The following is an 11953-nucleotide window of genomic DNA, read 5'->3' on the forward strand; positions in this document are numbered from 1 at the left end:
AATTAAAGGCAATAACTGAAACTGTAGGCTAGTAGCAATATAAAGATTTCTCTTGCCACCAGAATCTGCCTTTTCTTCTTCCAGCCCCTGCTTCATGTAAAGCATTTGGAAATGGTGGAAGACTTAAACACCCAACTGTTCAAAAATAATCCTCATAATCCCCAATCTCTGTGTCTGGTATATAATTCACTAGGACACAACTAAACGTCTCCTGCTTATATTTCTCTCTATATGCCAAAGTCTCCTGAGTGATGGCTTTGTCTTCAAGGAAGCCATATATGTACTATAAACATCTGTGTATTTATAACACAGAATTCCCCCAATTCTCATCAACTCAGGAGATGACTGACTTTTTAAAAAAGTTACACATGCAATAGTAGTCTCATCCCCTCTGAAGGTATTTGTTTGGTCAATAGCATTCTTTAGAGAAAAGCTGTGTTGACAGGAAAAAGGACAGGTTGTTAAGAGGCTGTGGAACGATGGCAGGACTCAGCAGCTACAAGCAGAGCTGTAAACCAAGATGGGTGTCAATTCAGTCCTTTGACAAAGCCAGAGTGACTGATATAATGTGTTGAGGCACACTACACAGAGTCTTATCTGCTTAGTTCTACATAAATGTATTAAAATGAAAAAAAAAGAAAACCAAGGAAAAAAACCACTCAGAAATCAGCAGAGCTACATCTTCCCACTGAGGAACATGCTAACAGTGCTTAAGATGAAGTTTGGACTAGAAGCCTCAACTGAGAACACATGAGAAGCTCCCAGTCCAGATTCTTTGATTTTAATTAAACAGGCAAGAAGCGCTGATTAAGGGAGCTGTGTAACTTACAAAAGGAAAATCCTCACACATGATGTTACGTGGCTGAGGAAAGAGTAGAAATGAAAGATGACTGACCTATTTTTTAATCTATTTAACAGCAACTGTGAATAGTTTTATCTATGCCCCTGAAGTTCCAAATTTATTTTCTTGGTAGTTCTGAAACAGCTGTGAAATCAGTTGTTACTTGCCAATTACAGTGTAACTTTGAATAATCAGTAACCACAGCCATCCTAGAGGAGAAGCAAGCTGGCAGCTGAGCATACGTGTTAAAAGGGATGTTTATGACTGGATGACAAAGAGCAGCAGTTAGAAGGGATCAGGGCTGGAAGCAAAGGTAAGGCCAGAGACAGCAAGTGGGACTGGTGCATACAGGCCAGAAATGTGTTGTTTGAAAGAAGATAAAAACTCTTGTAGTGGTGCTAATAGCCTCACACATGAAATATGAGAACCTGTGTCATTTCCAAGGGAGTGGGGCTTTCTAGTCTGGAGAAGCCTGAATGAAACATCAAATCTGATCAAATTTGGCAATTTCTGTTAGAATGTGGCCTGGTCCTGTTCTAGAAGGATTTGTGGTGTTGTGAATTGATCCTATCACTTACAGGTCAATAATTTCTAACTCAGTCTTCCCAGCACATTGACAACTGTTAGCTCCATGTCTGGGACCTTTCTGGAGCAGTGACTGGAGCCTGTTTAGATTCCAGAACTGATATCCCAGTCCTTCTGAGTTCCCAATGGCCCTCCAAGTCCCTTTTGCTCCTCTAATCCAAGCCAGGATGTGCTGTAGCCATCTTGATGTTTGCAGGGGCAGCAATCCACAACTACATACCCTGAGTGAAGAGAATGCACTCCTGGTGAGAGGCTGTGTAGTAGAGGTAGGAAGAGATAGTCTGTGGAAGGGAGAAAGGAGCCAGCATTTGGAAGAGCAGGACTCTCACTATGCAGGCCTCTCACCCAAGCCATTCAGAGGTTAGTTCTGTTGTAACAAGTCAATTTTTTACCCCACAGTAACACCATTCAGCTTGTGCCATTGATACTTGTGTTGGAGCTTTAAATGTAATCCAATGAAGTCCATCATGAAGTACATACTATCAAATTCAGGGCTAAAAATTCCACTTAAGAGCTGTATTCAAAACAAAAATCAAAACACAACATGGCATTAACAAGATCCAAATGGAATTTATTTTTTCTACAAAGTTTACTGTGGGCCTGGCTTGAAACACGCCATAATATGCATTACTTGTTATGAATAGGAAAACCACTTATGATGGAGTACCCTGTGGCATCTGCCATTACAAGTTACTTAAAAGCATTCTTAAATACTATAAATATCCCAAGGAACTGTGACTTCTTACTCCCTCGAAAACTTTTTATAACATAGAGCAGGCTAACTTTTGATGTACACTACTGCTGTTAAGCTGGATATGACAGTTCAGCGTTGAGCTGTGTTTCTCATTGATAAGGATGCCTTAAAGTAACACTAATAATTTAGTTTTCCTAATGATCTAAATTATTCTGGAACTATAAATTCTAGGAAACTGTAACAAGTTCAAAGATATAAAAAAATGCAACAAGCTGAAAAGGGCAACATTAACAGAAATGTTATAAATATATTTTATTTGAAATTGGGTGGTGAAAGCCAAGGTAAAGTTCACCCTGTAAAGATAGCATCTACATACCACTTTCCTTGCAGAGTGTCAGAATCGGGAGTCAGCTGAATTATTTGGTGCATAATCTTTTTCTTATCTTTTTGTGAGACAAAGTTCACCCAGCGTCATAAGGAGATGGAGAAAATTAGGAGAAGGTGAGTGTTGAAATGATGAAAAGAGTACTTTCAAACAGGTACCTGTGTTGCCTTTTAATTTTTTGGCTGTCATGTGTTCATTGCTGTTGCTACCTGACCTTTCAAAATAGGGTATGGATGAAAATCTTTCTTTGGACCAGTGTTTCATGTACTTGCAGAAACAGAGGACTTACATCAATGAAACAGTTTAAACAGGCTGAAATCAGCATCTTTCTCAGGTGTCCTTGTTCTGTTCCCTCCTCAATCAAACCTAGAAAGCCTTGTTTGGAGAACATTAGCCGTCATTTTATTTTGCTAAGCAAGCTGTACAAGTTTGTGGTGTCTCTAGAAAAGGTTTTTTATGTGTTACCTACTACACTTTAAATTACTATAAACCTATCTCTGTACTGTTCAGGCTGCTTACTATACTGGCAACCAAACAGGTTTAGTTTGAGGGTGTGAAGTCCTCCTCATAACTGCCATCACCTATCTCTTAGATGCACATTGAGTGTTCCTCCCATTAAACATCTGATTGTCATAAAAGGGAAAAATACCATTTTCTTCCTGGCTTTAGAAGTTATTATTGGAAAGTCTGAATTAGTATGTCTATCAGGAGGACAAAGGAGCAGTATCAACTCTCTCCCTTCCTTTAAAGTCTTTGTAAATAAACATATAGTAAGCAACTTCTTGTTCCCAAACCCTGTGCTTGGCCCTCAGGCCCATTCAATGCCCCCAAGGGCTCTTTCTTTATTTTCTTTCTTCTTCCATCTCACACAGTGTAATACCCAGTCACCCCCAGGATTTGTTGCTAGTTATAAAAGGGTAAAGGTTTTACATTACTCTAGGCAACAGGAACACAAACCCAAAATTTCTGTCCCCTTGCTCTAGGCAACTGCTAGACAGAGTGTTGGTCTTTTTGTTCTGTTTTGTTTTGGGGTTGGTGGGTATTTTTGCTCCTGGAGGCCTTTGCTCTTAATTCATTCACCTGGGAAAATTGCATGTACTGCCTGGAGTACTTCTTGCTCAGGCCTTCAGGTTCAACCCATTGTTTTGAATAGCTGCTACCTGTATGTTTTCAGAGTTACCACTCTATAAAGACACATATGTCAGAGCGCCTTCCAGTTAGCCTGAAAGAAGAGCCAGTAGGGCAGCCAGCTGTATAAATCAAGGAGACGACTGTCAACAGATTATAACCTTTTGATGTTGATTATTAACAGTTTTCAACATTATAAAATGCTGGCCCTTTTTTATTACTCCACAAATTGTCATTACTTCCTCATCAGACACAAGCTTGAGAGCATGTTTGTGTAAAACGAGCAATAGGAACTCTAAAATGATACCCTGGATGATTCACTAAAGACCAAGGAAAAGCAAACCCTATCAGTTGACATTAAATAGTTTTTCAATGCTTATTCTATCCTATCTCCAAAGATGAAAAATTTAAAAAAAAGTGTGGGGAGGGAACCCAAAAGGTAGGGTGAACATTTTGTTTAATTATCTTGGAGTTTGTTTTGTTGTTTAAAGAATTAACCAGCTGCTCCTAGTCCAAGGGGAGCATTCCAGAGGCAGAGAGGCGCTGCAGAGCAGGTCCATACTTCCCATGCCTTTTGTTTCTTTGCCTATGTTCTGGGAGTCAAAGTTCAGAAGTATGGAAGTGTATGCTGTCTCAGCAGGTCTGAGCATGACTGGCAGAACTGTTTCTGGAAAAGTGAAAATAGTTATGGCTGGGGCAGTTAAGCTGGCTCTAGACCTGTTTTGAACTACTGGAGTGGAGCCAAGGACCTGGCTCAACCGATAGATTTTGTTTTCAGTTGCATAAGCACAAGTAACCTGCAAGACTTGATTATTTTTTTAGTACAATGGTTAAGTTCAGATAGGATTATTTAAACAACAACTACAATAGAACCCCTATAAGCACTTTTCATTTTACCTTAATCAGCCTCCTAGGTGGCTGCATCCTTGCTCGGCCTTTGAGTTCTGATCTTACAGCTGCTCAAGTGTTTTGACATATTGAGCACCACTGAATCTTTAAAGATTCTGTCCATACTCCTTTAGAAAAATCGCAGATCTTACTCATTTGTATTTTTCTGTTAGGAAAAAATAATCAGGTTTTATAATAAATGAAAGAGTAATTTTAGTATGATTGAACTTACATGGGTAACATTCTCTCCTTCTGGATACTTTTTCATCTTACTAGAAACTCTACACTTAATTTCTTTAGAAGTTTAAACACACTAATGAGCTTTTCCTCTCACAGACCTTTTGCAAAGGCTTTGGAACATATTCACATAGGGGGAAATAATTATCTTTTGAAATACGTAGTTATTGACTGTCAAAGGAATTAATATATTGCAGTTAAGTGTAGAAGGAAAAAGCACGTAAGTCAGCTGATAGAGATGGATTTTTATTTTTACTACTATAGGAGGAAAGCATACTATGTCAGATACTTCAGATATTTCAAGGCAAATCTCCCTTTGGTGGGACAAGCAAATACTTACATCAGTCATCTGATCCAGAATTAAGCAGAGTTCCTATGCAGGCAAAATCCAGACAAAAGGAAAAATTAGTCTATGCACAAAGCTTGTGCTGTCTCATCTAGACCCCTTTCTACTCCTAGTTAACTAAATACTTTTAAAACCCGGTGTTAATGTGCTAATGTAGCGTTTATACCTTGTTTCTCAGTGTGTCCACCTGACAGTTCAGAGAGCTGCAGCTAAACTGATGCCAAAATAACTCTAGTTAAACTAGTTCATGGTCTGGTCTGCATGCAAAGCTCATGATAAATCTGAGAGTATGATTTAGGAGTAGACTGTGTTAAAAAAAACTCAGGAAAGTTCCCTCCTTCATTCCTTAACACTGTGAAACCATAATAATTTACAGGAGCTTTTATCCTTCCCTAAATCCTTATGAATTGGTGGTTTACAAAATAAAGGGACAGAAAGGGCAGACTTAATTTTAGAACAAAGGGTGGTCACATGCACAAGGTCTCTACACCATGGAAATATGAATCACTAGTAGATTCATTCTGGTTTAACTGAAGAAACAAAGTCCAAATTATTCCCAGGAGCATTTTGTTGTTTGACCCCCACTGGAACTGATTACCTTTTACGACTCTCAGTAGAAGGACCTCTTAATTTCCGCGAGGTTTTATATACACCACACACCGGTGTGAGCACTGGACGTGATCTGACTGGTGTAAGAGGAACAGCTTTCGGTGCTGAACCGAGGGCTGTTTCTTACACTGTCAGCTAAAGGGGTGGCCAAACCCAGTGCCCATAACCCACATGCTTCAAAGCTTTCACGTGGCTTGGAGCCAAGAGACACTTCAATTTCGGCAAAGGCCAACAAGGCAGGGAGGGCTGTGGGCCTCTCTCGAGCAGGTGGTGACAGGGCCGCTGGGGCACGGCTGCTGTGCAGGGGCCGGTGCCAGCCCCGGCGCTGCCCCGGCGCTGCCCAGGCTCCTGACTCGTTTGGAGACACGCCGGACATGGGGAGGAGGCCGAGGACTCTCCACAGCAGCCGCAGCACCGAGCCTGCCTCGTCGGGCAGCGGCCGCTTCCAGACCCTGAGCACTCCCTGCAACACGAGTCAGGCGAGCTGCGACGACTGTCCTAAAACGCCTGCTCAGCCCGCTCGGGTTAAGCTTTAACCAGCCGCCTTCTCCACAGGTGAGCGGGCGGACGCTCCGCCCGCCACGAGACCACCCCTAATGGGCGGCTGTCAGGGGCTTCCCTCGCTCCGCTGCCATTGCCCACGAAACACGCCCGTACCGCTGCCATGGCCCACGAGAGCCCCGCCCGCCCCCGCGGCCGCCAGGGGGCGCGGGCAGGAGGTTCCAGGCCGGCTCCCACCCGCCATCCCGGGCCGCTCCCTAATGCCTGGACACGCCGTGCCCTCCCCGTCCCGCACGGACACCGAACCGCTCATGTTTTAGGCACAAAAGACGTAGTTTCAAAAAGTGTTTTTTTCCCAGATCCCACAGTTAGCGCCAAACACCATGCAGATCCCACTGACAGGCCAGCCCGCGAAGCTGGTGCCCACCGAGATGGCAATGTCAGCCTAACGCTCCGATATAAATTAACGGCAGCGAATAAAACTCCTCTGGCACCATTTCCTCATTCATATAGTCGGACTGAGCTTCACTAGGTGAGGAGCACTGCTTCTACTTGCTTCTGCAAAGCCATTTGGAAAGTCACCACTCTCTGTAACCAGGTTTTATGTGAACCTTAAGAAGGATTCTTTGCGGAACTCATCGAGAATCCAGCCATCAGCACAGACCCGAGCTGTGTTTCCTGGTATACCTTTCCCTTTTTTCCTCCTGATTTTTCATCAAATTGCCCTCCTGCCAGGAGATTCCTTAAGACTGTGTGAAAGAAGCATTACTGGGGTGGAGGGGAAGTGTTTTATTTCAACTTGTGTCAGCTGTTAAACATTTTTATCCAAGCATGTGTGCATGCAATATGCACAAGTATTAGATAATGCTGAGGTGGTAATTCCTTTTGCTGCTAAACTCTCATTTGCACAATAGGCAAGAAATGGAGAATTGAGGTCATGCATATGCCTTGCATGTAAAAAACGTACCTATGAAGCAGGAAATTCTCTCACTGAATTTCAGTTTTGTCACAGAGGCAAAACACACCCACTCACAGACATTAGAAAACAAATATCAAGGCAGTTCAGGGCAGTGATGGGAAGGCAGGGGCATTTTTAAACCTGATCTGACCTTTTAAACCTTTCTTCTTGGTACTGACTTTAGTGGGGGTACTTACCGAGGTAAGGTATAAAGGAAATTTCTTGCACACTTTCTCCTTGTTCTCATTATCAGCTGCATTTCTTTCACTGGACCTCATATGAGTCAGTGGTAGTGAGCGTAACTGAAAGCATTTTTAAAGGCGGGGTCTTACCCATTGCATCTAATAGAGACTAGGCAAAGCTGTAAGTCACCATTTTTTTTCCCTAAAGGAGGCTTGCAGTTAAAAGTAACTGTCTGATTTCTGGGGGACGACGCAGTGACTGGTATGCTGATTTAAGTGCTCCTGTCTCTATAAATGTGGGTTCTCATGCAATTTTTTACAACTTTCTGTAATTATGATAACACGGATGCAAACTTCTAAAATGTATTTTAGATGGAGATATTTATACCAATTCAACCTTAAACATGGGTACATTTACAGATGCATAATGATACATTGAATCACTACAGTGTTCCTACAGAACAATAAACTGTGTGGATATATGCATTTTTGCAACTTTACGTCCACACCATGGTGTATAACTTCCATGTGTGAAGGTAGTCTTAGAATTGTAAACTCTTGCCTTTGCTTTTTGTCTAGGAACGTTGGATGACTGAAATTACAACTGAAACACTTGTTGGTTCTTAATTTACAAGTTATGGAAACTTTAACAATTTCATTCTATCAATTGCTGTGCTGAATTGGTACTGGTAACAAAAAGGTTTACATTTTCTTCCTTGCTATGACTGGTTAGCAACTGTATGGTAACAATCCTAATATCCTAATAATTTTCCAGCTGTCCTAAGTCTTCCAAAGCCAGCAATACTGGATTTATCACCTTTTAAGTTTTTTTCCCTTTAGTTCTGCTCTACTTGTGTGCTTTATATAAACCAAACACATTTACAAGTGCCTGAGTTTTAAGAAATGTAGAAATTCTGTCAGTATCTCACTTTCTCTTGGGTATGAGGCCCCAACATGGGCATTGTGGACAGCAATGTCCACATAAAACATCCTGTCCCTGGATTTGCGGGAGCAGGGAGAACGACTGTGTGGGCTTGTGCCTTGGGAGCTCTCATTTTGGAGGACCTCCCTTGAGTATAGCGTTCCTGTAAGGATTATATTCTGTGGCCATGATGTAGTATGGGTGGCTCCCCTCCAGCTGCAGGATTCAGCACCCCTGGCTTGGATCACTCTGCCAGCACCCTGTTAATACAGTTATGGAAAAGCACTGTCCTGCAAAAGCATGAAATCAAAACTGCAGCTCACTTCATAACCAGAGCAAACTACCACTTTACTCCAGCCCTCATTTACCTTGGCTGAAGTGGTGGCCAGGGTCTAAGCATGTGCAGAAGGATTGTGGTGGGGCTGTTTTACCTGTACACACCGTGACTCACCCATGTGTTGTTAAGTGGGGAGACTCCAGAGTCCCTGTCGAGCCAGCTATTGTCTTCTTTCAACTCTGCTCTTATTTGGCATCTACCATCAGAAGGGTGCCTGGATAGTTAATCTCTTTGCCTTATCTCTTAAAGCCTTCTATGCAAGATGAGTAGCAGGACAGAAGAAAATAAGGTGGAGGCCAATGAGTCTCATATTAAATGGATAAGTAAGTCAGAATACTAGTCACAGTTTTGAGTCATCACATTTGTTGAATGAATGACTCTATGAAAATCCAACATGGTCTCTATTTGAGCAGATGTATATGCTTCAGATTGACTCATCACTGTAATCTTTAACTGAATAACCCAGGTCAGCTACTGGGACAACTTCTCTTCATGTATTCCTCAACAGAAACTGCACTGCATGGAATCATTTCAATATGCAAGCAGGTTTGTCTGATCTCAGTATTAGCGACCAAAAAAAAAACAAGGTGGGACTGTATAGTCATATAACAAAATCATAAAGTAACATCCTTGAAATTATTTGTTGTACTCATCAACTGGACAGAGAGGTGTTCAATCTAAGTAATTCAAATAAGATGAATGCAAACTTAGGTTAGTATTATACAGTTTGAAAGTTCTCAATCTTAAATTTGACTGCATAAAGAATATCTTAATGATCCAGATCCAGGTTTCAAGCAGGCCGATGCAGGATATTTAAATCTATTGTAAAATGCCATACATCGCTCCAATAATGACAATGTGCATATGTAACAAAAAATAGCATATACACTCATTATTCATTCATTTATTCATTCAAAATCCTTCACCAGTCATCATTCATTCCAAATATTGGTTAGCAATGAGAAATTCAGCATATTTTAGTGTCAGAAAATTACAGTAGGATCAATACTCTATATACTGTGCACTACAACTGTGAGAAAGAAAATGCAGTACCAAGCCTCTCAGAATTTAAGCTGGTTTCAGAGACACTATTAGGAAATGAATAGTGGTTTCACAACATCATTTTATAATTTTGTAACCAGGTTAGAGGCCAATCACACATGGTCATTGCCACAAAGTAGATAAGGTCAGAGTTCCTCCCCACTAGTATAAGGTTATCAGCTTAAATACCTTTAATAGTATTTTCTGAGAGGGGAAAAAATAGGATATGATTAAAGTAAACTTTAAAGGAACATATCTCTTAATTCCTGGAGTTGCACAGAAATTAAACATGCAATATCCATTAAAAGCAGTGAGAACTGTATGTCTAAATCCTATTAAACTGTGAAAAAAAAATGAAGGACATGGAATGTCTTTCCATAGAATAACTCCAGTGGTATAACAAACATCTCCGTGTTCCCCAAGGGCATTGTTGAGGGATGGGCCCTGCTGTTCTCGGTGTTCTTTAACCTCAACAAGAGCCAAAGCAGACTCCAGTCATGACTTACTGCCCTCTATGATAGCAACAAACCCAACCATTGTGCCTCCATTTGCAACTGTGGAATGCCTGGGTTAATTCTTTTAAGAAACTACCTGAACATGTGACCATACAAAAAATTCACTGACCACAGGGATTGATTCTTTACCTTTCTCTGGGACTTGTGAAAGCATCAAGTGATGAACGCATCCAGCAGTGGCAGAATAAGGAACATCCTATCCTTGTGATTACAGAACTGCTTTAAAAGCATGTTACATACAACTGCACTAGAATGAAAGAAAGATTAAATGCCTGTGAAAAATCATCTGCGTATCTCTTCCGTGGTTTTTTTTTTTGACTGAAGTATGTTATTTATAAGTGAGTATGTTATTAAACACTGAACATAGCACTTTACAGCCAGTAAAAGACAATAGACCAAATGTTACTGTTATCCACAGCTGGAGTGGATTGATAAAACCAGCACAGTGTCTTTGCTCACATAGTTTAAAGTCTAAATAAAGATATATGATCAAAAGAGCAAATTGACTTAGCAAAGTGACAGAGAAAGGGCAAAAGGTGAAAAAAGCTATATCGGTAAAATGCATAATTGAAAAAATATTTTGCTGGGTGCCCTAAGCTTTATGAAAGTGTACTCTGGTTTGTTTGCATTAGGGAAATGAAGGATTTTCCAAACAGTGTTTGGAAAGAAAAGGGATGATACTATTCCCCAAAAATCTACTCAGTGCACTAAAATGAGTCAATGCTCACATATATGTTATACTTCTTTTTTATATGCTCCAGTCAACTGGGAAAAAGATAGAGATTATTAATAACATGTTATTTGACCGAACAACTCGCAAGCTATCATTTACACATTTTCACATTTATCTTTTCAACCATATGTTTTTTACAAAAATTAGAGTTGAGAACCTAGCATGCCATTCAAGGTCCAAGGATGTTCTTTATGAAGAAATCCAATGAATTTTTTCTCAGTCTTCAGTCAAACCCTGAGAGAACAAAGCAGCAACTCTGGAGAAAAAATAAACAAAAAAGCAAGAGAGCAAGTGGCAAAACACACTCTACAAAAGTACTCTCCCAATTGCATGATAGTACAGGTAGAACTAAGTAAAACTTTCACTTTTTCACTGTTCCAATTATATGATTTTGATAAACATTAGTTATTCCAATATAATTTAAAGTGTGAATTTAAAGTGACAATGCTCTACTACATTATTGCATAAGCTCTACTTGTTCCAGAATAACAATAGTCACACATGGAATTATTTGGCAATGGATATAGTTGAATAGATATTTTGGAACATCTTTTTGTAAAGCAGTTCTTGGTGGTTTAAAGACAGGAAGAAATAGGATAAAGAAAGAAATCCCCAATACTGGAGGGAGCCAGTGAGAAGAAAGACAAAATTTTCGAATTGTGGGGAGCTTTAGAGGAGCAGCTGGGGTGGGGGCTGCCCCATCCTGGGCCAACACTGTCCCTAGGAAATTGTTCTATCCTTGTAAAGCATAGAGACCAAGTGTTTTATAAGATTTTATGTTCCCAATACAACTATTTTTAAAGTTCTCTGAACAAGAACTGCAGTTTCCCTGGCTAGGGAACTACATTTAGTATGGGTATTAGAGTGTAAGTCAACTTTTAAAAAGAAAACAGCTTCATTTTTGCTGCTTTGTGGCAAAATCCACATCAACAACCCCACTGAATGTCATCAATAATCCCATTCTAGCATCTTGAATCAAAACTATACTTTCAGTGATGTGTTAAAAAGTCCCAAATTATTGCAAAATTTAAACACAGTGTTAAAATACAAT

At 40.4% G+C, this 11953-nt stretch overlaps 1 long non-coding RNA gene across 1 annotated transcript; it reads right to left on the reverse strand.

Moving 5' to 3' along the window:
- Positions 1–1454: 1454 nt before the first annotated feature.
- Positions 1455–6347, reverse strand: LOC113944851. Its single transcript, XR_003526846.1, has 4 exons — positions 5703–6347; positions 5099–5131; positions 4531–4687; positions 1455–2880 (listed from the first exon to the last, which is right to left on the reverse strand). It is a non-coding gene; the product is annotated as an uncharacterized LOC113944851 (long non-coding RNA).
- Between the last annotated feature and the right edge of the window lie 5606 nt (positions 6348–11953).

This window comes from Corapipo altera, unplaced genomic scaffold, assembly GCF_003945725.1.
Source record: "Corapipo altera isolate COAL_440 unplaced genomic scaffold, ASM394572v1 23, whole genome shotgun sequence".
Classification (NCBI taxonomy): Eukaryota; Metazoa; Chordata; class Aves; order Passeriformes; family Pipridae; genus Corapipo; species Corapipo altera.